General features: G+C 40.2%; 1 long non-coding RNA gene across 2 annotated transcripts; it reads right to left on the bottom strand.

Moving 5' to 3' along the window:
- LOC128348252 (uncharacterized) lies at nucleotides 1-24,529 on the bottom strand. 2 transcript variants are annotated; one of them, XR_008318037.1, is made up of 4 exons: nucleotides 24,379-24,529; nucleotides 10,615-10,730; nucleotides 2,188-2,279; nucleotides 1-60 (listed from the first exon to the last, which is right to left on the bottom strand). It is a non-coding gene; the product is annotated as an uncharacterized LOC128348252 (long non-coding RNA). The 2 variants fall into 2 exon arrangements; XR_008318035.1 differs by lacking the exons at nucleotides 1-60; nucleotides 2,188-2,279 and having other exon boundaries at nucleotides 9,601-10,730.
- Nucleotides 24,530-27,382: the final 2,853 nt, after the last annotated feature.

Raw genomic sequence — 27,382 nt, 5'->3', positions numbered from 1 at the left:
CCAGTATGGTATTTTCACTGCCCTTGGCATGCTTGAAAATGGAAAACATCAACATTTTTACTGAAACAAAGTAATTGTTGAAGTTAAATCAGTTGAATATTCACATGAAGTTTAGCTTTCCTGGATCTATTCTTTTTTCCCCTGGGTATAAAACTTTTTCCTGAATATAAAATCTATAGGAAAGATAGAATAGGTCATCCTGGAAATAATACTGAACTATTTGTCAGAGAAGGGAAAGAGTACAAAAAATTACAAATCTCAAGAGCAAGAAAAAACAAACTTATTCACACAGTACCAATACAGGTAGAAATCCCAGGCCAAAGAAGTGATATCGTTTTAACAATGTACTCTTGTACTACACTCCTAATCAAAACTCTGGTGGTGATATTGAGATTAAAAACAAACGTAAACTAAAAAAATGTCATTATCATTGAGTCCGAATTTCAGTATCAATGAAAGTCTCATTATAGATAATGCGACAATAGTGAATAATGAATGCAGTGATAAATACAACTATGTGCAAATTGGCTGGTAAATATAAACTTAAATCAAGACAAGGAGACAAAATGTCTGGAAAGAAGAAATGGTTATGCCCTAGAACAGTTAGTCATGGAGCTGATAAGAGAAGAGGTGACTCATGATTTAATCCAACATTATGCCCAAGATGTGGAACAAGATGTAAACCTTGTCAAACTACTTGGCCTTGCAAATTGAAACATTCAGTATATTTGTTAGTTAAAACTTATCCAGAAAGTTGCATTTTAATTTTCAAAATGTATAGAAGCTGGAACTTCTTTATTGGGGCAGTGGGGAGTCTAACGGAAGATTCACAAGTGCTACACAGACCAGTATGTTAAGACATAGGACAGAAGAGTCACAGGAGGCATTATATTTGTTTCACTGAACATGATTAATGATGTTAGCTATTACAGGATCCCTTATCAAGGATCCCTCATTGTAAAAGACATATCAGCTTTTACAACGTTCCACCTGCTGTTCTCCAAGGGAGGTTTCTCATGATGAATATTAACAGCATTGTCATCTGGCTGACCTGGAATGGATCTAGGCCAGCCAAAGCCATACTGTACAGCTAAGTGATGTTCTTGGATGTGGTGTTTTTGGTTAACCCATTCCTTGATCCAGGCCAGGTTTTGAATGGTCCTTTAGTTACTTTTATTTCTGTCCTGGTGTAGAGGCAGGGCTAAAATAAACAGCCAGCAGCAAGAGCACTGAAAGCAGACCGCACCTGCCTCTCTGTAAATAATATCTGTTTCAATAAACCATTAATATTCCTGACTTTACTCCACTGCCTTGTCATTGCATACCACAGCTCTTTCCTATGGATTCTACAATGGAGATATGTCTATAAATCATTCTTACTTTGAATTAATTGAGCCATAGCTGCACAAATATATTCTCAAGGTTAAATTATTATATGCTGGTGGTTTTTTCAAATAAAATGAAAGAAGGCAGAACCCACATGGCATACATTCTTCATGATAAGGGTTCTTCATTTAAAATTGTATTGCCTTTTCATATTATATAAAATATAATATCTGTAATAATGTTACTCATGTTATCTGCTATGATAGGGGCATTTTGAGAGGAATGTTTCATAGTGTCTTAAAAAACCAGCTCCAAATGTTCATTTTCTGACTTACACAAAATGCCCCATGCCTGTTTGCACACGTGGTGTGCAAGAGGATACAAAAATTCCAGCTTCCTTGAGAAGCACATTTCTTATTCCAAGCATGCGCCACTCACAAAGAACTGCTGAAACTGTCATGAGTATCCTTATTCTAATTTCACTGCTCAGGCAAGTAGACCAACTCAGGCTGACATATTGCCTGACCAGGTTTTTAGTTTAGAACTTCAGCAATACCTGGCCGGCTAAATCTCAGTCAATGAATAACAATTATTACTGTGATATGCAGAAGGCAGAAGTTAAGGAACATTTAATAGATTTCCAGTGTTATATTTAACTACCCAGAAATATAGGTGGCTATTGAACAGAGTACATGCTCTAGAATACTCATGCTGAAGTTGTCATACAGCAAGTAGATAGGTAGGTTTTTATTTGCATATAGTCATCTGACTTTAGCAAGATGTAGCAAAGTTTAAAAAAATAAAACAATAAAAACACTTTTAAAAAATCCAAACAATTTCACACGACAGGTTTATCTTCACCTGTTAAGGAGATCATCAGAACTTCTTCTGCCAATCTACCTCTAAAGCAATCCTTGAATGTAGGCCCAAGTAAAATCCATTTCCATGGACATCTGTGAACAACAGAAAAGAAATTAAGTTAAAGCAATTCTGCTATATAATTCAGCTATAGTAAAATGTATCATGTATCTAGTCAGAAAAATTATATACTGGCTTAATTATGCAGATTTTTGATTGATTGAGCTTTCTTACCTTCAGTCTAAAATATATTTATGAAATTGTTTTCTCTTACATGTTGTACAGATGCTTAGGAGGGTTTAACAATTAAACTGTTGTGTTGTTGTTTTCTGAAGGTGATAGGCAGGTAGTTCTAAAGCTCCATATAGTTTCCATCTGTGAGCAATGATGTTAAACCCATGCATTTTAAAACATTGTGTGGTGCCATTTTGCTTATATAATTTGTTGAGACTGCAACAATTCTATCTTGCTCTTTTTTTTCATATTTTCCTGTAACAGAATGTAAGACATTTTTGTTGTGTAGGAAGGATGTGTCTTTATATTGTTATGCCATGCATATCCTTTATTTCTTTTTGTTGTTCATCATTCTCTCCCCATCCCTGTTTTATATGACATCTCTGAGATGGTACCCATAGCAACACCCACTAGTAGGGATGAAACTCTGAAGCTGTTTTAGTCATTCCCATAGCTGAGCACTGACAATGCCAGTCATTAATCTAGCAGCATCTGCCTACTCAGATCTGTACAGCTCCTTGTCTGGTCTTCCCTCCCTCCAGCAGTAACCACCTAGTGCACAGAGATCCAGAGACTTGCAGTTAATGATTTGTCACTTATTCAGAATAGCTCCAGTTGGCAGCTGTGTTATCCATCCTCTGTGGCACTGCCATACTGTATTATGATACAATTATCTCTTGGAGTTGAACACGAGTACCTGAAAGTTCCAATTAACCCAGAAAGTTTTTGAAGTGATGTGGGACTATCATTTACGATAAACAAAAGCATGATTTAAGAATATTTTAAATAAAGAATGAGCTCTGCACGGACTTAAGGAAAAACCAGTGTTTGTTTCTATTTATATTGCCAAACAGATCACAATACTTTGCATGCCACTGTTCAAAGCCTAAATTTGTCAGTTTGTCACCTGCTAATCTGGATGTCCAGATAAAGAGAAATAATTGGTTTTACTCTGAAGGGTTCTTTTGGCAGGAGCGTGTTTGTAATAGGGTGTTTACAGTAGTAATTTATTACTGGCACTGTTAGTAGTAATATATCCAGCATGATCAGGGGCTATCGGCAAACAAAAGCACTGACAACTGGTACCATTTGTACTATCTTACACAAGTCAGCAAACAGCTGATATGGTGCAGGTCTTCTTCTTGTGCCTCATCCTGTTGGTTCTTAGCACTGTGAAGCAGCCACCACTGAAGTAGTAGAATTTTCTTCAAACTTTGAGAGGCAGAGCTGTATGAAAGCCATGAGCAGACATGCCTTTGCAAATCTGTATCAATCAGAAGTGGGATTTTTTCAAAAACGACAGGGGCTGACATTCTGACTACTGGAATGTGAGTGTCATGATCCAGCTTGAGCAACCTGAGGAGAGCTCAGGGAGTGGGTCTGAGACTGAAGTCCTCCTAGAGTTCGGCCTGAGTTCCCCCCTAGCTCTGCCCACCAGTGAAGAGCCCAACAATCCTCCAGAGGATCACCCTAGAGAGCAAAATCTCAATCCCGGGGGACCCCGAAGGGCCTGAAGAGGTGACAGAAGCAGAACCTCAGGCACAAGAACCCCAGGGGGCTCCCCCGAAGCCCCCTATAAGCTCCCCAGAGGGGAGCCTAACTCAAGCATTGGAAACTTCTGCTCCTGCCTACGACTCCGACCCCAAAGAGGAGCCTAGTCTATCCACCCATTAAGGTCAGCGGATGGGGGTGGAGCAAAAATAGTGCCTGTCTGGTTGCTTGGCCTGCCTTCTCTCAGAAAGGCTCTCCAGGAGTAAGGGGTCTCCTTGGAAGCAAGGGAACAACCAGCCCCAACTGCTAACACTGATGAGTTCATTAACAGCTCTAGGCTCTGAGACTTTATAAGCCTCATACAAGCAAGTAGCTCTTGCTGGAACAACAGCTCACTTCACTACTGAGTCTAGATGTTTGCAAATCTGCCTTCCTCCTAGCCTTTCAGCCTGGAAGGCAGACAACCTTCCACCTGTGCCTCTCTAGACCTCAGGCTCAATCTGTCCTTGCCCAATCCTGAGGACCTGTTCTTGGGTGGGGGCCAACTTCATTGAGAAGACTGCCTGCCCGAGTCCTGGAACCAATCTTGACAGCAGTGCTTTATTAGAAATGCCTGTGCTGCGGGTTAATTCCAGACAAATGTAGCATCGGAACTTGCATTGGCGGTGGGGGGGGGGGGGGACAAATGTTGACAACCTTCCCCATCCCTAGAAGTCCTTTATTGTCTGAAAATATGCCTGTGAGAGCTGTGTAAATATCAGGGACATATTTTCAGGCAGCACAGAGCGCTTCTTGTGAAAGAGAAGTTCCCCAGAATCCCCACTTCTCCATACAAGGGCCAGTGCTGAGTTAGACCATTGGGTCCACAGCACCAGCACATCTCATGAAGCACAGCACTTTGTTAATCAGGATGTCAGTCAGCTATGCTAAAAATGGCCCTGATTTAACTTTTCTTTTTTTTAGGTGCAGTGTTTCATGTTGTTGGTTTTAAGATTGTTCTTTTAACTTGGATTTTTATTCTTTTGGTATAATTTTTGTAATTCACCCTGGAAATACATGTATTAAAGGGTGTGGTATGAATGTATAAGTAAATGCATAAATCCCACTTTCTGTTATTGTACTTCAGTGGAAAGAGCTGCTCCATGGTCACAGAGAAATATCTGCATAAAGCAGGCCACTTCATTAAAGTGAATGGAAAACTCTCATACAAAGGTGTTATGAATGTACATTTGCACACTGGAGCTCTGGATCAGGATGAAGAACTTAGATGACTAGGTATCGGTGAAAGATAGTGGATTTAGGCTTTAAAAAACAACCCTGAATGCCTTATAATCCAGGGGTTAGTGGGATGTGGGTTTTTTGCCAAGGTGATTCTTTTTGTGCTGATCCATTGACAGTACTATTGACTAATATTGACCAATTTAAATGACCATTAATAAGAAAGCAACTGATTATTAAAGCAAAAAAGTAGCTTCCTGTAATATATAACTCTATCCAATATTTGACAATAAATTAGTTCTAAATACCCAGCAAATTAAAAGATTACATCCACATTAATCCAAATTAAGTCATCATGATTAATGAAATTTCAAATACCAATAGAATTAACTATAATTAGTGACTTTTGTAAAGCGTTGCTGAATTAAATATCATGGGAGATAGATTTTCCCCCTACCAGCATTGGCAGTAAATTCAGTACATATTTAATTATATGGAAGAAGTAATAACTATGTTATACACACTTTATTCTGCTACCCAAGTATGTAAATGAAGCTTAACAGAGTGTTTTGGAAGTCAAGCAATTGGTTCAAAAACACTTGAAATGATTACATGTGGAATCCATCCCTAAGGTGTCACAGTAGGCAAACGGAAAGCCTAAAGCTATGGGTCACAGAGAAGTATAGCTACTCAATCTGCTGCTTCACGGATGCTGACATATAGTCCCCCTCACCCCCACCCCAATAATCTAGGATGCTAAATCATGCTATAATGAAGTACTGAATTACTGAGGCTTTTCCAATTTCCACAGAAATGGACTTTAATTCAAAACTATGCTCAGTTAATTAAACTTTCCCCATGATCTAATTTGCTCTAATTATTTCTATAAATTGAAATGTAACCGGGGTTGTATAAAATTACCCTAAATTGGAGCCATTCTCTACTTAGAAAGGAGTTTTGAGAGAGAGCGAGCAAGAGAGAGAAACTAAAATAAAATTGAGTGAAATGGCAGTAAGGATGGGTGTGCCTTAAAGCCAATCAGAATAATGTCTGCTAATTGTTTGAACAAAAGTTTATACTTTTGTAACTTGAATCTGGAGGTGTCCCATCTCACGTGATGGATTTCTTCATTTATTTGAATTGCTAGCTCTCTACACCTTGAAGGCTAGGAAATGCGAGCAATGAAATGGGAAAAGGCAAATATAAAATATCACAGTAGACTTAAAATAAATCTAATTAAGAGATTAGATCTAATAAAATAAATCTAATTAAGAGATTAAGATTAAAAATATGGAAAATGCTAATATCTTTTGTAGTCTAGTGGCTCAATCCAAGTTAAAGAAGTTCAGGTTCAGACTTTGGCAATTGTATTTATTTCTCACATTATTAAAGGAATCTGAATCTATTTCTCACATTTGTAATGCACAAATCTCAAGGAGGTTTATATAACATTTAATGATTGAGGAAACAGCTAAAAACACAAGCAGTAAAACAATTAAAACAATTTGAAACCATCTAAAAATGTAACTAAAAGCCTGACAGAGCAGGTTTGTCCTAAGGGTGTGTGTGTGTGTGTGTGTGTGTGTGTGTGTGTGTGTGTGTGTGTGTGTGTGTGTGTGTTTTTTAAGGGAGATAGAGATGGGAAAGATCCCATACTGACAGAAAGTACATTCCAAAATCCCAGGGTAGCCACAATAGAAAAGGCCCAATTCTAAACTGCCATCAGATGAGCCAGTGGCAGCTGTACACGGACCTCCCCAGATTATCTTAATAGGCAGCACGATTCATGACAAAGAAGGCTCTCTCTTAAATACTCTGAGCCCAAAGCCATTCAGTATCAATGTATCATATTGGTAATCAATGTAGTTCTTTTAAAATAGGTGTTATGTTTTCCTTGGGTTGAGCTGAAGATCGATCTGGCTGCCACATTCTGTACCAATTGTGGATTCTGGATTTTGTCCAAAGGCAGCCCCATATACAGCACTAGTCAAGCCTGGAGGTTACCAGCATATGCACCACTGTTTTAAGATAATCTGTCTTCAGAAATGGGTATAGCTGGTGTATCACTGAAAATTGAGAGAAAGCACTAATGGCCATTGCCTGAATCTGAGAAACCAGAGGGAGGTTTGGATCCAGACTAAATACCTGTTCCTACTGGGGGAGTATAAACCCATCGAATACAGGTCTAAACCATCTTTCAAGTTCCGACTTCCACAATCAGTAACTCCATCTTATTTGGTTTCAGCTTCAGTTTAAGTGTTTGAGCCATATTTCTACAATAAAGTGTATAATGTTGTTTACAAAACAATAAAGTCAATATAAACCATAAACCATAAAAACTATATAGTACCAGCGTACATTGAAAAGAAGGCCAGTAACTTATCGGTATAGTCCTATAAAAGCCTGCAGATACAAAATATGCTCCAAGCATCCCAACTTCTCCCAGGTGGTAGGTCACCATGTTCTGTGCCACCTGAAGATTCCAGCAAAACTCATTCTTATGAGACAAAGATCTACTGCCACTCTGTGGCTGTCTTCACACATAACACCAAACCGGAGGCAAACGACAAAGAGTTTCAATTTTGTGGTTGTCCGAATGCGTGAAACCGTGGTTTCATCAAGAGAGCAACCCAAGGTTTGCCTCTCCATGCCACAAATTGAACCTACAGTTTGTAGTGAGTTTTGCTGCTCGAACCTCAGGTTTGGAGGCAGAAGTGTCATCCAAATTCTGCTGCCACCGTATCCTGGGTTTTGTGTTGTGCCTGCTACCAAAAACATAGAGAGGGCAGCTCAGATCAGCCCAGATATGCACCAGCCCTGTACCTGCCACACATCTTGCTGGCCACCTCTCAGAGTCTGTGCCCCACCTCCCGGCCATCTCCGTTCTCCTCCTGCTGCTTCCTGGCAACAGGGATGCCACGTCCCTCCAGTTAAAGCATATAGAGGGACAGGAGCACATTGGCAGATGCCCACTTGCAGCTTCATGCTTTGGGAAAGGGGTGAAATTGCACCTGATAGTGCCTCTCATATAATACCCAGAGATTGAGATCTGGGTACCATTAAAGCAAGTTGTCAGAATTGCCAAAAGCAGCCATCTTACCCTGTATAGCAGTTGGGCCTGCCCTGGTTGAAACTTAACATTTCATGTGTGTGTTTTTCCATAGTCAACAGAAATACAAATACAGGCTGATATCCTGACTAAAGCTGCACCTGTGCAAGCAAAGAAAGTACACATCCCATAGTAGCATCCAGAGGTGCACAGGTAATTTTGGAGCCTGGCCTTTGTAGCGCCCCCCTTGCTAGAGCCCCCCCCCCACTACAAATTAAGTATCATCCCACTACACAAACTATGACAAACACAGTATTTTCAACACAGGGGATCCTGAGGGCACAAACAGCAATTGAACTCACAAGAATGTAAGAATATAAAACAGGTATATTCATGCAAATATGCATCAGGAGAAACATTTCAACACACAACTTAACATATTCCCATCCCACATATTTCTTTCCCCATTCCTCCCCTCCCCTCTGTCTCTAAAACACCCAGCACAGGTCATAATCACACTTGGCTGCCCGGCGCAGTGCAGGCCAGTGGCGTCCACAGCACCCAAGACAGACTAAAGTGGATTTGGGGCCCCGCATGGGGTGTGGAGGTCCTGGACTTCAAACCCAATGCACAGGCGCTCATGCACAGGGACAATATTCACTGATCTCCCCTTCCCTCAGAAGCACTCTGAGAAACATGCGATTATGTCCCTGAGGGCTGCAGGGCCCTCAGAGCATTCTGCCAAAGTGCTAGGATTCTGTGCCTAAAAACTCCACTGCAGTAGAAAGGGGAAAGGAAAAATTTTGTTGCATTTTTATTTGTTGCATTATTATTTGTTGCCTTTTTTATACCACCTTTCCATCTTGACAGAGGCATCCAAGGCAATTTACAATATTAAAAGTAAACAAATATGTTACATAACTTTTACAAAGCAGTGTTGTCTTAAGCAGTATGTGGTCTTTTCAGGAGCTGAAGACAACAGCTCCCTCGCTCAGGCACTTTCCTTCTTGCCTTCCTTTCAGGGCACATAGGTTTTTCAGGACTCCAGTACTTGTCCAGTTTCAGACAAAAGACATAAAGGATTTGTGGGCATCCATGGTATAATTGTTCAGACTCATGCAAAGTCTAGGAAGACAGAATCCTTGGTCTCCTCAGCTTGAACTCAGTGTTATGGTTATGTGTGTGTGTGTGTGTGTGTGTGTGTGTGTGTGTGTGTGTGTATTCATGAATAAGTGAATAAATGTCCTTACTTTGTAGCATTCAGCTTCAAGAATACATTACCTTAATTCTACTGCAGTGGAGTTTTTAGGCACAGAATCCTAGCACTTTGGCAGAATAAACCTTTTGTGGTTCCTTTGTGATTCTCATCATTAATACAAAAGCAGATTGTTTAGCAAAGGATGACCTAGACACATCCACTGACATGAACAAAAATCATTTTTATAAGTCATTTCACTTCCACAAGCAACTTTGTGGTCTCATCTTACACGGCTGTTGCTCACAGTTGTCAGAAATGCTTTGAGAGGGTATAAAGCATTCTTACATTTCAGGGAGAGAAAGATTAGAAAATGGGCTATCAAATGAATTTGAGAAAACTCCCCACTTTAATCTGATGCCACTGCGGCAGTTAGAACACATGCTCCCCCTGACCTCATCCTTCCAGTGACTTCAGCCTTGACCTGAAGGGATTCTGTCTCTAGGGACGAGGGCTATGTTATTGCTTGTTATTTCATTACAAGATTCCTGCTGAGCAGAGACTGCCAAGTAGGTTAATTAAATTAAGTCTGTCTTGTGATAGAGGCTTGCAGCCTATTGGAGGGACTTGAGCTTACCACTTACAATACTGGGCTGAGTTGATACTGACAGACATATGTCATTGTGTTCAAGATGTATTAGATATAAAATCATGCATTTTGTTTATGCACTGTACACTCCCAGTGAATAGTATTTATGTTGAAAAAGAATAATTATAGCATGAATGCATAATTTACAGGTCTGGATTTTCGTTTGCTCCTGCCCCTCTTAAACTATGAATGGAAGCAAACAATAGTTTCCAAATATTGCTTTGGGGAGCTTTCTATCTCTCAGCCAATCAATGATTGCATTTTTTAAAAGAGAACTTCTGTGCACAGCTGGGGTGTTATGATCAACGTCTGCCTGGAGCCATATAGCAAATCTTCAATATTATACCATTCCTAAGAACTATAATTTTATGCACATGCATGAACCCACACAGACACACACATTCTATGTTCTTCTAAACTACTTTTCTCTTCTAGTCTGTACAGTTCATATTACTGTGATCCTAATTAAAGTCACTCCAAGTCCAAACGTCTTTAGCCACTCCTAGTTGAATCAGTGTGTGTGTGTGTGTGTGTGTGTGTGTGTGTGTGTTTTGAAGTGGATAGGATTTTTTCATAATATTCATGTTTCCATACTATTTGATGATACATCATCAAGTTTGCACTGGGTTCTGTTGAGAACATTTTGTCCATTTATCTTCCTTGTCTTTATGTTCTTGTCTTCAGAACCAGGACAGGATCAAAGGCAGGAGCTGCAGAAAGACAGGAGGAAGACAAAGTAGGATGAATATGTCAGAAATAAAAATCTGGTCTCATTCTGGTATCCAAGAGCAGATAAAGGCTTTAGGCTCTCTTGACTGTATAAGTAGTAAATTTGAAAAACCAGACTATTTAACAGATTTCTCTTTAAAGTCTGAAGCTGATCTGACCAAAGGTAATCCACTCCAGAATTCTGATGCTGTCTTATGGATTTCCACTTGTAATGTGTTAAGACAATCTTATTTAATGTTCTTCCCATTGTCATCTGCGAGATGCCAACGTGTATTTTGAATGTATTACTTTGGACACATTATCCAGCTCCCTTGAGAAGTCCATAATGCTGGGAAAAGTTGAAGAAAAGAGAAGAAGAGGACAACCAGCAGCAAGGTGGATGGACTTGATTATGACAGCAATGAATGCACCACTGAGAGACCTTAAAGGCCAAGTTGAAGACAGATCATCCTGGAAAGAATCTATGTGGCCGCTAAGAGTTGACACTAACTCAACAGCACTTAATCAATCAATCAATCACTTAATCCAGGTTATGGTGGGTACTATGATTTTCTCACTATAATGATTAGGTTTTCCACCAAAGCAATGGTTTTACTCTCTAAATGAAATGCAAGCGTAATATGGCACAATCTCAAAACAATGGCTGAAATCTTGACTAAATTTAACAGAAGAAGTTCAATTGAAATGTAGTAGTCCAGTGTAACTCCCGTGCAGCAATTTAGTCAAGATGTCAGCCACTATTTTTGTTCAGTATTACTCAGAGTTTATAGTTTGTTAATATCATGGTTGAATATCATAGGACTATTTTTTTTCATTTGTAAGCAGTAGTATTCTGAACAGCTGTTATTCACAATGACATACAAAGACACAGTTCAAACAAAAGAAAAAAACATGCTCTTTTTAAATAGCAGATGAATCAGTTGAAATTATGGGCTTTGAGACCCCTTTCATGTGTATCCATAAGATTTATTTGTAAATACAGATATGTAAAATATCTGTCATAAGGGACTGAAAGATTTGCACTTGTGGTTCATTAGAATGTGATGGTTCAGATTTGTGCTACTTATGTGAGCACAGAATAAAGCAGAGGAGATGCCCTTATTGTTGCTTAGCCACTGGATAGTAGAACTTGCTGGTGAACAATGGGCACATACTGTATATAACCATGAGGTTTAAAAAAAAAAAAAACCCTCCCTGCACTATACTGGGATTTGGTGGGAGGATGTAAAAAAGACTTTCCACCTACACTTCAGAACCAACCCCCTTCTTCAACAAAAGAAGCAACAAAATACTCAGATTTGGGGCTGGCAGCCAGCCCCAAACCTATTCCTTCAGCTTGATATCGCACTGCGCAGCAAGGCTTCAAGAGAGTGGGAAAGCAAAAAGATGTCCTTTCCCCCTTTCCTGCACCTGAAACTTCATTCCATGCCCCTTTGAGACCTGAGCAATACTACAAAGCTTCAGGCTGGCTGGAGCCCTGAACAGGGATACCCCACTGAGGGGTTGTCAATACATTACAACATTTTGTTACATGTCCCACTTTTAATTGAGAGGAGAGCTGGTCTGTGAGAGGAGAGCTGGTCTTGTGGCAGCAAGCATGACTTGTCCCCATAGCTAAGCAGGGTCTGCCCTGGTTGCATATGAATGGGAGACTTGATGTGTGAGCACTGCAAGATATTCCCCTCAGGGGATGAAGCTGCTTTGGGAAAAGCAGAAGGTTTCAAGTTCCCTCCCTGGCTTCTCCAAGATAGGGCTGAGAGTGATTCTTGCCTCCAACTTTGGAGAAGCCGCTGCCAGTCTGTTAAGACAATACTGAGCTAGATAGACCAATGGTCTGACTCAGTATATGGCAGTTTCCTATGTTCCCTATGTTCCTAATTATTTAAAGAAAAAACATATTTGTCAGATTACTAACTTTGCAGAACTAGCTACTGTTGATCTGAACAAATTTTGCCCAGATTTTAGTTAGCTATTACATATTATCTGTCCATCTGTCTGACGGCTTATTTTGTATACTGCCCCAAACTTACATTTCTGGGCGGCATAATGCATCTGCTGTAATTATTCTATTTACCCTCTATACTTAATTTTCTCAGTTGTCAAAATCTCCTGACTATTCAAGTCTCATAGACAATACAGTAAATAATAAAGAAGGTCTTCTTTTTCACTTCTGCCACAAAAACTCTTGCAGAGTCCAGTTCTTGGATATCTGCAATGCCTCTTTAAAACTTTTGTAGTCATAGATTGAAACATCAAAGAGGTAAATCCTTTACTCAATAATGGATGTGGCCAACAGATGAATAATTCTTCTTAACATGTATGGACTATGGGGGAAAGTGAAATATCCTCATTGCTGCCGAGTCAAGCTGAATTTCAATGTCCAGCAATCTAGAATAAAATGCTAACTACAGCTGAATTTAAATGCAATGGATCAGAAAAGCAAGCCCTTGCAAAAGTACTGTCTCTTAATTTTGCCAACCATGAGTTTTTGAAGGCATCCATAAGGCAGTATAGACTGATTCATATTCAGAAATGTCAATAAATCATTAAAGTTGCAGTCCTAACAGCTAGCAAATACTAGGACGTAAATGCCATTACATCAAGAACTAATGCAGATGTTATAGTTACCTCATCATGTTTGGCTTTTTCACATGTTTGTGTTTGTAAGGCATAGCATGGGCAGATAGCATTTTAAGCTTCCTGCTTTACACTTCAGGAATCCCTATCATGAATTCCCTGATAATCTGGCACACTAGGCTTTTCTTGTGGCATTGTGTTCATTTTTATTATGATCACATGGGTCACTGCTTAGGCAGACAGTCATTGTCTGAGCAGTTTGTTCAGCTGTCAGAGTGACCATTCTTGCAGAGATTATCTAGGTTTATATGTCTCTATGTTGTCTCTTAAAGTACTGGTATTTTTTGTCTGACTGAGCAGTTTTTGAGCAATGACATAATTTTGGAAGACGACAGAGTACTTCGCCTAAAAAAGCTGATGCATCATGGGATATCTTCTAGGGAAAGTGAAAAATACCATTAATTTTCAAATACTTATGCCTGTAAGAATATTTTAGTTTTGCAGTAATTGTCTGATTCCCATCATGACTGGGATATTGTCTGCATCTATTATACAACACGCTGGTATTTGGGAAGCAATACTGACAGTCTTTAAAGGTTGTTTTAATACTGTTAATATAAACATTAGAAATAGAGCAATCAAGCATCCTTGTCTTACATCTCTAAAAGTATTATTGACTGGATCTGCAGTTGCCCTTGAAGATGAAATTCTAACCTGATACAAGTGTAAGAATACCGGGCTTTAACTAGAAAGAGCATTCTCTGGTCTATATTTGTCTGCTCCAATTTAAATGAAAGTTGATTCCAATCAATAAGATTGAATGCTGAAGTGAAATTCACACATTCTACTTTTATTCAAAGTCCGGTCTCCTTGGCTTTTCTTTTCTGCTGATGGCACCATTTATATGTTACAGTAGCACTGTGGAAGCCACTCTTCTATGGGTTCACCTCATGGTGTTGCTGTAACTTTAAAGGTCCACAGCCATGTGGCCAAGACCAATCACATACAGTAGGTGCTTGCCTTAAAACAAACTGTTGCCTTGCTGACATGTGGTTATGGATTTCTAAACACTGCAGTGCTGATGTATAAACACACACACTCACCCAGAAAACCCTTCCATGGCACTACTGGAAAGTTTTAAAAGTATCAGGAAAGCCTACACTTTTATCAGCAGAGGTTGGTCCACATAAATCTTAGGATCTGGTCAAAGGCCCTTTGCTGAGTGCTCTGCCTTCTGAGTGAGGGAGCTGGCAAACAGTTATAGGTTCTTCTCAATGATGGAATCCTGATTACAGAATGTTCTCAGCATATCTTGGCTGGCATCTATTCTGTTATAGACTAGGACCGTTGTTCTACTGAACGTTTTCTTAAGATCATTGTACTGTATGATGCTGCTATTTTTAATTGTGTTTTATGGATGCTACTTTTGCCCTTCTTTGTGCTTTTATTTCTTTTGTTTTACTGAACTTTTTTTCTTGTTTGAGTAATTATTTTTGTTACTGCTAGTTACTTTGAAAACTTTATTTAAAAGCTGAGAAGTGGGATATTATTTTTTAAGTAAAACAAATAAATAATCACACTTGATATGTAAATAGGGTTCTGAGGTATTCAAAACACTTCACAAATGTGATCTCAGTTACCCTTACAACAACCCTCAATAGGCCATCTCCAGCCTCAAAGGCAAGGCCTCTGAGTACCAGTTGCAGGGAAGTAACAGCAGGAGAGAGGGCATGCCCTCAACTCCTGCCTGTAGCTTCCAGTGGCATCTGGTGGGCCACTGTGCGAAACAGGATGCTGGACTAAATGGGCCTTGGACTAGAAGATCCAGCAGGGCTGTTCTTATGTTCTTACCCTTGCAAGACAAGTATCATTCCCATAATGCAGAAGCTGAAGTGAGAGGACAAGATCTAAGAGGGTGGCTTTCCTGATGTCTCCTCGTGAGTACCTCTTGGGGTGAGATTTAATTCAGTAGACTTCTGACTCATAGCTCACATTCACATCAGCTCTCTTACTGGTATTGCAACAATATACATAAGAACTTATTGGGGGTGGATTACATCATTTCAGGCCTACAATCCTATCCTGGCTTCAGTCCTAAGTTATTTGGTTCATTTACTAATAAGAGAGTAAGAGAGTTTTATAGATAAGAGAACCAGAAATGGATTGATTTAGAATAGCTGGCAGTGGGAAGCTATCAGCAAAAATGACAAAGCCAATTAAGATCAATAGTGGAATTTTAGGGCATGACTATGTAACAGCTATCCATGCTCCTTGTAGGATTGTAGCACTCAAGCAGGAGTTCAAGAAGTGTTCCAGGCAAATATAGGATACTTTTCCCCTGGTACTAATTGTGGGAAGGCTGCTGTGCAAAGGTAAACAATCACTCAAGCGCATACTGAAATTCCGAGTCTGGGTGGACTATGAGTCAGATTGAAAACATCCCCCCACCCCGCCCCAGCCACATTTTTGAAAAGGCCAACAAGCCTAATTTATTTCAAGTTTGAAATGGGACCTTTGATATGGGATCCAGATTGGACTACTGCAATGTGGTCTACGTGGGGCTACCCTTGAAGACGGTTTGGAAGCTTCAGCTGGTCCAGAATGCTGCTATAAGGATGCTTGTGGGCACAAGTCATTTCACAAGTGTCACACCCAACATGTGGCAGATTCATTGGTTACCAGTCCAGAGAGCCCCTGGTGGTGCAGTGGTAAAACTGCCGCCCTGTAACCAGAAGGTTACAAGTTCGATCCTGACCAGGGGCTCAAGGTTGACTCAGCCTTCCATCCTTCCGAGGTCGGTAAAATGAGTACCCAGAATGTTGGGGGCAATATGCTAAAATCATTGTAAACCGCTTAGAGAGCTCCGGCTATAGAGCGGTATATAAATGTAAGTGCTATTGCTATTGCTATTGCTATTTCCGGGCTAGAGTCAAGGTGCTGGTCTTGACCTTTAAAGCTCTACATGGCTTGGGGCCAGGGTACCTGTTGGACTGCATTTGCCCATACAAACCTGCCAGGGCCCTCTGCTCAGCATCTCTGGCCCTGCTCATGGCTGTGCCACTAACAGAGATGCGGATCTCTGAGATAGGGTCTTTTCAGTTGTGACCCCTCGAATTTGGAACGCCCTCTCTGAAGAGCTTCGCCATGCTCCCTCCCTCAGCATTTTTAAAAAACCATTGAAAACACATCTTTTTAAAGAGGCTTTTTAATGCTTCATCTCTGTTTATATCTGGTAGGGTTTTTTAGTTTTTATAATTATCAGTTTTTAGCTTTGAAGATAACTTTTAATTTGAAACTTTTTAAAATGTAATTTTAAATGTGGTTTTAGCTTATTTATCTTAAGCTTGGTTAACTGTATTCATCATTTTACATTGCAGCTTTTTATTATGTTGTGACCCCCCCCTCCCCGAGCAGTAGTGAACTGGAGGGAAGGGGCATACGGGGCATACATATGTTATACAATTAATTAAATTAATTAATGGGTGGCTTATCTAAGAAAAGCTTTGTTTAATTCAATGCTATCTTTTTGCCTGTAACTTTTAAAAATGTATATTGCTGAAATCTTTGAATTGTACCCTACTTTGGGGATCTGATGGGATTCTAAAGGGCTAGACATAACCCTAATAATAATCAGTCCAAGGAAAGGTTGAGCTGATGAAAGAAAAACAGAACTAGGGAACATATCTTCACACGTGATGGGGCAAAGGGCTATTTTGTACTCAATGTAAAAAGTTAATTAAGGTTTGGCTGCAAGAATACACCTGATTCTCCAAATAACCACTAGGTAATAGTGCCTTTGAATGCACATAATGTTTGCTCAGCTCCTTTTTAACTTTCCAAAGTCTTAAAGTAACTTAGAAATGGTAAAAGGTCAGAAAATGTCCCCATCAAAAGTAGATGGGCATCGTGTCACAACCACTAAGAGTTGCAGTTACAGAGTAACTACAGATAATTACAATCATTTAATTCAAAGTCCCAGGTTACTTCATGCAGAACAAGAGTCATTTATCATTATTGACCTTAGTTGAAACAAATTTACCCAAATCAATAAGGGTTTCAAATATCCATTAGAGAAGGCAGTGATTGGTTACAAATGATAAGCACTTCATATATACCTATATTAATAGGGGGAAAGCTGTCCTGGATGTTTTGGATTAATGAAGAAGGGTTCGTTTCTTGGTAGTGACAGTTAAATAAAATGGGGTTGACCTTAATTCTCCTTTAATTAACATTAAGAAAAACTAGTTGTTTTCAGTGAGTCCTATTACTGAAACATGGGTAATTAAAAAAAAAACCTCTTGTAGTTTATAACTGAAAATTTAATAGTTTACTCCATCCCAAACACTTTGGCCCTAATCTATTGGGGGAAGCATGTAAAATTGGTGCTATGAGTGTTTTTCAATCCAAGACTGAAAAGTCCAACCCAGACATCTGCTTGAGAGGAGGAAGCAGACAATTCAGATCTCCCCTCATCCCAAAACAGATGATTCAAATCAATTTGAACAAGGCTATACATGTGGTCACTAAGAGTCGACACCAATTTGACGGCACTTAATCAATCAATCAATCATACATGTGGGCAGTGGTGAAATGACTTAACTAGCAAGCCAGAGCTTGCTGGTTCAAATCCCTGCTGGTATGTTTCCCAGACTATGGGAAACACCTATATTGGGCAGCAGCGATGTAGGAAGGTGCTGAAAGGCATCGTGTCGTACTCTGTGGGAGATGGCAATGGTAAACCCCTCCTGTATTCTACCAAAGACAACCACAGGGCTCTGTGGTCACCGGGAGTTGACACCGACTTGATGACACAATTTACCTTTATACATGTGCAGTCTAGGCTTCAGTACTGGACTGTGCCCAGAAATGGACAGACAATATGCTGTTACAGATGTGCTTGCATTTGGATTGGGATGATCCTGTATGAGTAAATCCCACAGGTTTCAATCAAATGCACTGCCAAGCAGAGATGCACCTAGGTAATTTTGGAGCCTGGACCTAAAGGCCTTTGGAGCCCCCTCTCCTGCAAATTAAGCATCATCGTGCTCCACTGGGCGACCACACGACCCAGGACAGACTAAAGAGGATTTGGGAGCCCCCAGGGACTGTGGAGACCCTGGACTTCAGCCCCAAAGTCCCGGGGTAAGTGCGCCTCTGCTGCCAAGCAATAACCCAAATAATAAGTGCTTTCACGGGGTCTGATGTGGATACAATTCTAGCCAGCTCTCCCTGACGCAGAGATTCAGCTGTGCACATGCAGCTGTGAATGAACATCTAACCCTTTCCATAATGTGTATTTGAGTGTCATGGTGCCTTATGAGGTTTCTGATGTCCCAATCCCCAAAATACTCATACTCAAAAGTGTACCCTCAGCTCCATGTGATGCTAAAGAAGTGCTTGGATTTTTAGCAGCCACAGTTGAGTGTTTGTGTGTATGTGTGTGTGAGTGTGTGTGTAACGCAACTAGCTAGATGTTCAACTATAGTACAAAAATTGATTCGAAATAATTAATCAATTTATAGTTGCATGTTTTTCTTTATGTGTTTGTGCATGTGTGTGTGTGTGTGTATGTGAGTGTGTACCTCAACTAGATAGATATATGTTCAACTATAGTACAAAAATTGATTTGAAATAAAATCAATTTATAGTTGCATGTTTGTCTATATGTGTGTGTATGTACACACACACACACACACACACACACACACCCCTCAACTAGATAGATAGATGTTCAACTATAGTACAAAAATTGATTTGAAATAAAATTTTGACCAGCCTCCATTGCATATAATAAAACTGTTTAATAAAAACAAATTACTGTGTTTTTGTCCCAATAGCTGCTTTCCCGGCAAATTTATTTTGTGGCCAGCATTATTCCTCAGAGAGTGTGAAATGACATAGGATATTAAATACCACCACATGTATCACAGAAAATATAAATTTAATACTGTGATCTGTGTCTAAAACTGGAGAAATGGTAGGGAGGGGGTACTTGGGTATGTAAATAAAGCAGTATCACAATGCAGCAGAACCTTTCCACAATGAGCCTTAATCCAAGCAGCTAGACGACAATACGATCTAAGTCTATATGACATAAATATGATTGATGTCTTCCTTCCACGGCATGCCCTGGGAGCTCAGAAAGAGGCAGTAGTGATAGCAACACAACTCAATGGTAAATCACACCATTAGTAGTTAATAAACGCATGTATTTCTCAAGGCAGCCATGTAAAACCAGAACATGGCCTATTATTCCAATGCCTGTAAGCTTTAATTACAACCTTATTAAAGCACATTGTGCTAATGGTTCTTTCAAATTCTCCAAATTTTTCTACTGGCAATTCTCAAACAGAGAACCATGAATTTCAAAAGTTGTTTTAATAGAGTTCAGAGCCAGGAGGTAAATTAGAGAGGGGGGGAAATCCGTGCATTAAAATAACCCTACCTTAAAGATAACACTAATCAGTGGCAGGAACAAAAGCATTGTCACTAATTCTAGGGCACCTTCCCTTGAAGTCTCTTACAAGTTTCAGAGTGGCAAAGCTTATAACCCATATGGTGGCAGGGGGAGGGGAGGATGTATTAGCATTAGATTGCAAATCAACTGGCTGACATACTGTTCAACATTATGTGCACTTTGCAATGTAACATTCATGCAGTTGTGCAAGAGCAGTGGTACGCTAAAAACAAAAATTGCACACATGCAATTGTTCAGTTATTGATGGCCATTGGAAATCATAACTGTGAACTGAGCAACTGCATGTGTGTTGTGTTTAGCATAACAGCACCTTGTGCAACTCTATGAACATTACATTGCAACGCACATATAACGTTATGTCAGCCCTAGAAATGATTATTTATAAAACGATAGCCTGAGCTACATGTTTACCTGAATGTATTAACAGCTTCCACTTAAAAACATTGTCTGACATTCATCATTATTCAGTCATCACTCATCATCAGTACAGCATCATCATTTGCATAGCACTTTGCAAAGAATTAAAATATGTAATATGAAGTGCTACTAAATATCCTCCTGTAGAGTTTGATTCGCCATGGCTCATACATACATGCCAGCCATCACTCAGGGCTTCTGTCAAGTAAGCATGGGAACTGTAGTTGGCAAGACTGCTGGAAATTGTTAGAGAATGCCAGTCCCTTAAAGAACTATAGTTTCCAGGTCTTTGTGGGGGAGAGGCCTTAGGAAACTACTGTTATACTGGTTTAGATTTGTGGGGTAGCTTGTCCTTAATGTTGCATTCACTGAGTGATGCACATGGATAGCTAACTGACCTTTTAGTGTACAACTTTATTCACATATCTATAAAGTGAAAACTTAAGGCTGTTTTATCAAGGTAAACTGCAGAGATAATGAAGCTACTAAGGGACCCTGTGGACATAGACATTCATTTTGACTATTCATGTGAGTGCTGTGATGTTTTGAAAAACAAGGGTTCAAGTGACTGCTCACCACCCTCCAAGGATATAATAGCAATCTTGTTTCTTGTCTGGGAGATGACAAAATATACAGAAAGGTCATTCAAACAAACACACAAACAGCATGCAAGCTCCACTAAGGGAAAACACCACTGCCAAGCTTAAACAGCCCTGGGTTCAAATGTGCCTAGCCTAGAATGACTAAGGAGAATGTGGTAATAGTTGTATATAGTTCAAAGCTACTAGGTGGCACTGTGTGGGAGACAGGGAAGGTTTGGAAAGAAAAAATAAAAGTTAGTTTCTGTTTCAGCTCAACATAGTGTCTACGCTCTTTGCTATCTCCACATGGTGTCAGAGTGGTGAATAACTGTTTGCAGGACACTTCATTATGGAAACAGGGAGACACAGAATCAAGTGTACCAACCCTGTAGGACAACCAGCTACTTCTCCTTTTTCTGAATAGTACAGCTCTAGCCACCTGAGAACAAAGTCCTACAGCTGGAAAGGTTTGGCCTACAAGGATTTTCAAGGGTGAGTGCAATCCAGCTTTTGCTACTCTGAGCTGCAGTCATGGCCACCCCACCCTGCTTCCAAATAACCTTCTCCTTTAGAATTTGATTTTAAACATCCTGAAGCCTGGCCTCTTTGGATAAATAGATTTCAGAAGTTTCCCAAATGTCTGACCTGGATAAACAGCCTGAGGAGCAACAAATGACAAACCTTTTGTGAATAACCCAGCTGCAGAGAACATAATCATTTCTAGGGGACTCACAGATGCCCAGATTAAACAATTTAATATAGTAAAAGGCACTGGAGAAACACTTCTTACCACGGTGCAATATTATTTTTGAATGGACCCACTTTCATTCATGCAAGCAAGAGCCTGGAGAATCTGCATCTGATTTTATCACAGCTCTATATGTCCTGATCCAACATTGTGGATATAGAGCAATGAGTGATGAACTCATCAGGGACATATTGGTGGTAGGACTTAGACTCAGCCACCTGTCAGATACACTACAGAATGACCCAAATCTAGAGACAGCCAAAGCTAAGACCTGCCAGGCTTCCTGCATAAAAGACCAACAGACTTCATCTTTTACAACAAACGGGAATGATTTCAAGCACTAGACCATAGCTGAAGCTAGAGAGGGTAGCAGCAAGTCATCCCAGATGCCACCTATAAATAATAAACCTAGATTCCAGCAAAAAAAAAAGGGGGGGGGGCTCTGTGGTCACCAGGAGTTGACACTGACTTGACAGCACACTTTATCTTACATGGCAGTATGCTGCTCCAAAACTATGCTTGCAACAGTATAAGAAGAAGATTACTTGAGCGATATGGAAATAGCTTTCCTGGGCTCCATTGACAGAGACACTCCAACAGAACCACTATGGACCACCATAGTTACTATAGGAGGCCTCCAAGTAGAATTTAAAATTTATTAAGGGGCGGATATAACAGTGATCTCCCTCTCAATATATAAGAACTTACAAGCACCAGCACTTCAAGAACTTCACAATCAATCAATCGATCAATCAATATTGCAAGGGCCAGGACAGCCTCTGCTATATGTGAAGAAATTTTTTTCACTACCCTCAAACATTGTTGAGACAATCAAGGCCCTAGGCCTGCTGAAGACGGTAGAGAATATTACAACTGATCCAGCTGCAGACATCAAGAGAAGATTCTGAAAACTGTTCCAGGGCCTAGGCAAACTGGAGGGTGACTATAAGATTGAACTTAAAGATAATACAAAGCCCTTTGCCCTAGCAACACCACACCGAGTTTCTCTGCCCTTATTACCCAAAGGACAAACTGGAACAAATGCAAGAGATCGGTGTTATTTCAAGAGCAGACATCCCAACCAACTGGTATGTAGGCATGGTGATGGTACCAAAACCAAATGGGAAAGTACAGATCTGTGTTGATCATACTAAACAAAAGCATCTATATGGAACACTCCTTAGGACAACTTGGCAATGGAATTTTTAAAATTCAAACTTGATGCCCAGTCAAGATTTTGGCAGATCCCATTGCCTCCCATCCAAATCTTCTTCATGAACTATATATATCACACCATTTGGACCCTTTTGCTTTAATTAATTGCCATTTGGCATTTCTTCAGCACCAGAGCTTATCCAGAAATGGATGTCCCAATTCCTGGAAGGCTTTGACGGGGCCCTGTGCCAAATGAATGATATCATCATTTTTGGATCCACACAAACACAACATGATCAATCACTCCATGCTCTCCTGAAACGGTTGGAGACCGCTTAATGATAAATGTGAGAAATCAAGTTCCTCGGCCAGATCATTGATAATACAGGGGTCTGGCCAGATCCAGGAAAGGTCCGTGCAATTGCCCAGATGTCAGAACCTCAAAACATCAGTGGCATCTGCAGGTTTTTGAGCATGGTCACTCACCTGGGGAAATTTTTCCCTCACTTGAAAGAGGCCTGGCCACTACATGGCCTTGTGAGTTATTTAATGACTACCTGTTAGGACTAAGGTTTCACATAGAAACTGACCACAAACCCCTTATTACATTGTTGGGGTGCAAAATCCTGCATGAGCTATCACCAAGGATCCAACACTTCTGCATGCAACTCATGAAATTTCATTTTACAATCTCTCATGTACCTGGAAAGAACCTCACCACAACTGATAGCCTCTCCAGGGCTCCACTTCTTGAGATGCTACCAGAGGACTGCAGAAGAAAAAAAAACCTGTAGTTTCGGGTTGTTTTCCCACCTTAGAAAGGGGGATGTGGTTATAGTTTATCAGGGCCACTAGGTGGCACTGTGTGGGGAAATTGGGAAAGTTTGGAAAGAGAAAATAAAAGTTAGTTTCTGTTTCTCAACATGGTGTCCACAGAGAATGTGATAGATTCACCTTAAATAGACCCACATCGTAGGTAAGAAGGCATCATACCATGTGCTTGATGGAAGGAAGTGGATGTCCATATATATCATTAAAAAGAGTGGGAACAATGGCTGACTTTCAGAGCAACAAGAGCACTTGCAGAAAGAGCAGATTTGTACTGGTGCAAGAGCTTAGCCTAGTTGTGTTAAAAATAGAAATTTGCACGAGAGCACTATTGTGTTATGGTGCTCTTGTGCAAAACTCTCCATTTAAACAAATGAGACATGTCACAGAAGCAGAACTGTTTCACAAATGCAAGCACAACCCTCCAGGATTAGTGCAACAGCTTTGCACTTGTGTATTGTCCTACCTCAAATGCTCCATTGCTCTGGATGTCAGCCATTGTCACTACCGTGTTTCCCCGAAAATAATACAGTGTCTTATATTAATTTTAGCCCCAAAAAATGCACTAGGGCAATTAGCGGTACATCAGAAATTACTGCTAGGTTTTACTTTCGGGGTAGGTCTTACTTTCGGGGAAACAGGGTAGCTGAGACAAGAATGGTGATGCTTTGAAATGTCTGACACGTCTGCATATTTTTCTTGAACACCACATATATTGTACGTTATTGATATATTTGTTCAGAGGGGATGAAAGAAAGAGAGGTATCATAAGGAGAAATATTACCAAATAAATTGTATGGTTGGAACACACTGAGATTGAACACTGATGTTTAATTTCACAGTACCTGTGTCTGACTCAAACAGTTTCCTCCTCAGCAGACGTTCCACCCATTTCTCCTTTTCATACCAATCTGTCTTAAATAATATTTTTGCCAGGCCGCTGTACTATCAGCCCTTCATGTGCTCCTTAATAAAGGACCGTTATAATGTGTTTCCCCTTTAGAATTAGTTTGACCAGTAGCAGAATGTTATGAATTTTGAAAATGCTGTCAGTTGGGATTGGCTGCATTTACCAATTTAAAATGAGTTTTGTTTCAAAGCACTTTGCCTGCCATCCAAGGTAATTGGAAAGCAAGTTTGAAAAATCTTCTAATGTGCTTTTTAAAATTGACCAAGGCTGCAGAGGCAGCCTCTTAAAACAAAATATAATTAATTTCTATCTGTCTAACCTGATCAGTGCAGGCTGACAGTCCCTCTGTATTCCTTATTTTTAATGTATGTGTATTTTTTTCAATAGACTACATCTCCCTTTCATCTGCCTCTTTTCCTTCTGTAAATTGGCACTTTCTGTCTTCTAGGAATCTCATTACCATCTAGTGATTCTCCATTGCTTCATAATAAAGGTGCCCAACTTACGTGCCCAAAAGAAATGTAAATATGTATTTTTCTTTACCAAAGCTTTATTCCCCGTACCTTTTGTGGTCTCAACTGCTGACACATGCCATTAGTGTTCTGAAATCATTCTAAACACCCAATAACTGTGCAGGCTACCCCTTTTGTACAAGTTTGTGCACTGTATTCAGTACTGAGCATACTGAACAGAACATTCATATTCACAGAAACATGGAGAAACAACATTAGGTACTTTCCTAGATACTACTGAGGAGTAAGTTGCTCTTTTTTGTATTTTTCCTTGCATGGAGAGAAATGAATTCTGCTGCAAGGTTTAATGAAACCATGTGAGGATTTCCTACCGTTTCCCTTTGCTTTGTTTATCAGAGAAGAACTCCAGTAGTGGCTGATGGTGGCAGGCGAGGGCAACCCCTAGGCTGGAAACATTCATGTCAGCATGGACACTTAAACATATGTCCCCCTCCCCACCCATTTTGAAAGTGAGTCTATGCACCTCTTCATTCTAATTCCTCGCTCAGATCATTTTTCATGTGTCATTTACTGACGCAGAGATTACTAGGAATGTGCAAATCGATTTGATTCAAATCAAACTTGAAACAGGCTGGTTCAAGTGATTCAAACTCAAATTGAAACACCCTTGAAATAAAGGGCCTGATTTGAGTTTGAATCAAAACTACTCCAATTCGAGCTCAAATTGATTCGAGTGCCATTTTGAGTCCCATTTTTCCCAAGTTGCTGATTGGTTTTATGGCACTGGCTTCTGATTGGCTTGAGATCTCCTTACTTCTTGGTTGGCTTGTTATCATTACGATCAAGTTTTAACATGAGTAACTGTGCCCCCATTGACTGGGGGAAGCAGGAGGGAGTTGGAGGCCAAAGAAGGAAGTTTCAAAATATATTTAAGTGCCTGTGAGGCAGAGAGCCCTTACAGTGTGCCAGTACCTCTTGAAGGGGAAGGATAAAAAACAGAGACTGCAGCAGCAGAGGATAGAAGAGAAGAGTGGAGTCCTGGGCCTGCCTGGCCCAGTGAGAGACAGAGTGAGTGAATGCCTGCTTATCTGTCTTTCAATTATTCCCCCTTCAGTGCCAACAACTAGGGATATGCAAACAGGTTCGACATCGAATGTGTTCAATGCCAAACCGGTTCGGTTTGACCATTCAGGGTCGAACTGAACCATCCCCTGCAATGGGCCTCTGCGTGGCCTGGGTCATGACCTGGCAGCTTCCAATCACCCTTCTTATATATGGGGACCACAATAGCAACTCCCCAGTCTTTTAGTACACACGCTGTCCTGTCAATATAAGAAAACAATGCTGCCAATACAGGTGTCCACCATTCTAAATTGCAAGATATTACCTCCGCCGATATATAATTGGCACCAGGTGCTTTTCCTGGTTTTAATTGTTTCACAAGCGAAGCAATTTCTGCACATGATATCAATGGCCATTCAGTTAAGGTGTCAGCATTTAGCTCTGGAACCTCAACATTTACTTCCGATTTCCTATACAATTATTTGACAAACTGTTATACTGTTATACTGTTATTTGACAATCAGACCTTAAAGGATGCCTGCTCCATCGTGCAATAATATGCCAGAATAAAGATAAAATTTTAAGCTGAGCAGCCCCTATTAATTGATTCCACACAACTCTATCCACTTCCCTCTTTTTAGTTTTCAGTAGTTGTTTATAATGCCTCTTGGCTTGTACCAAAGAATACGATGGCATTAAACAGGGCTTTCCCACATAGGTCTGATACTCTCGCAGCAGCTTCTTTTTTGCATCAATGCATTCCTTATCAAACCAGCTTTTAGATCAAGGAAAATTCTTTGACCCTCTCTTATCCTGATCCCGAGTCAATAGAGGTTGAAGCAATGCTACTACTTTCTGATAGAATAAGGGAGTTTCTGCATCTATCCCCCCTAAAACTATCTCATCATGTATCAGACTAAGAGGTTCAGATTTCAGAATGAAGAAGTAAAGTCACCCTTTCTCCCAGGTTCACTGACCATTTAGCTCTAAATGGAAGAACATCCAACATGCCTTCCTAAAATTAGAGGGCTCCAACCGCGGGAACCATCTACCCAGGGTCAGATGTAATTCACTAAGTAAATGGTAACTATCTGGGTGAGGGGCAATTCTGAATTTCCCCACATAACCCAAAAGGTCAGAGGAAATAGCCATATAATCAATGGTGGAAAATCTGACACCAGACCAATACGTAAACTCAGCCGGATGGTCGTGTACTGTAGCTCCATTAAGGACATATAAACTCAAGCCATGGAATGTTTGTGTTAGACGCAGACCTGCAAATGTCCCCACCTTATCTTTAAATTTCCTAGCCAACAATGGGCTGGGAATATCAATGCTGGGGGATTGTAAATGGAATTTTGCATATAAGGCCGCATCATCACTACCCAGTCTTGCACTGAAATC

Source organism: Hemicordylus capensis, chromosome 1 (assembly GCF_027244095.1).
Source record: "Hemicordylus capensis ecotype Gifberg chromosome 1, rHemCap1.1.pri, whole genome shotgun sequence".
Classification (NCBI taxonomy): Eukaryota; Metazoa; Chordata; class Lepidosauria; order Squamata; family Cordylidae; genus Hemicordylus; species Hemicordylus capensis.
The sequence above is the reverse complement of the archived record's forward strand: the minus strand, read 5'-3'. Positions and strand labels throughout refer to the sequence as shown.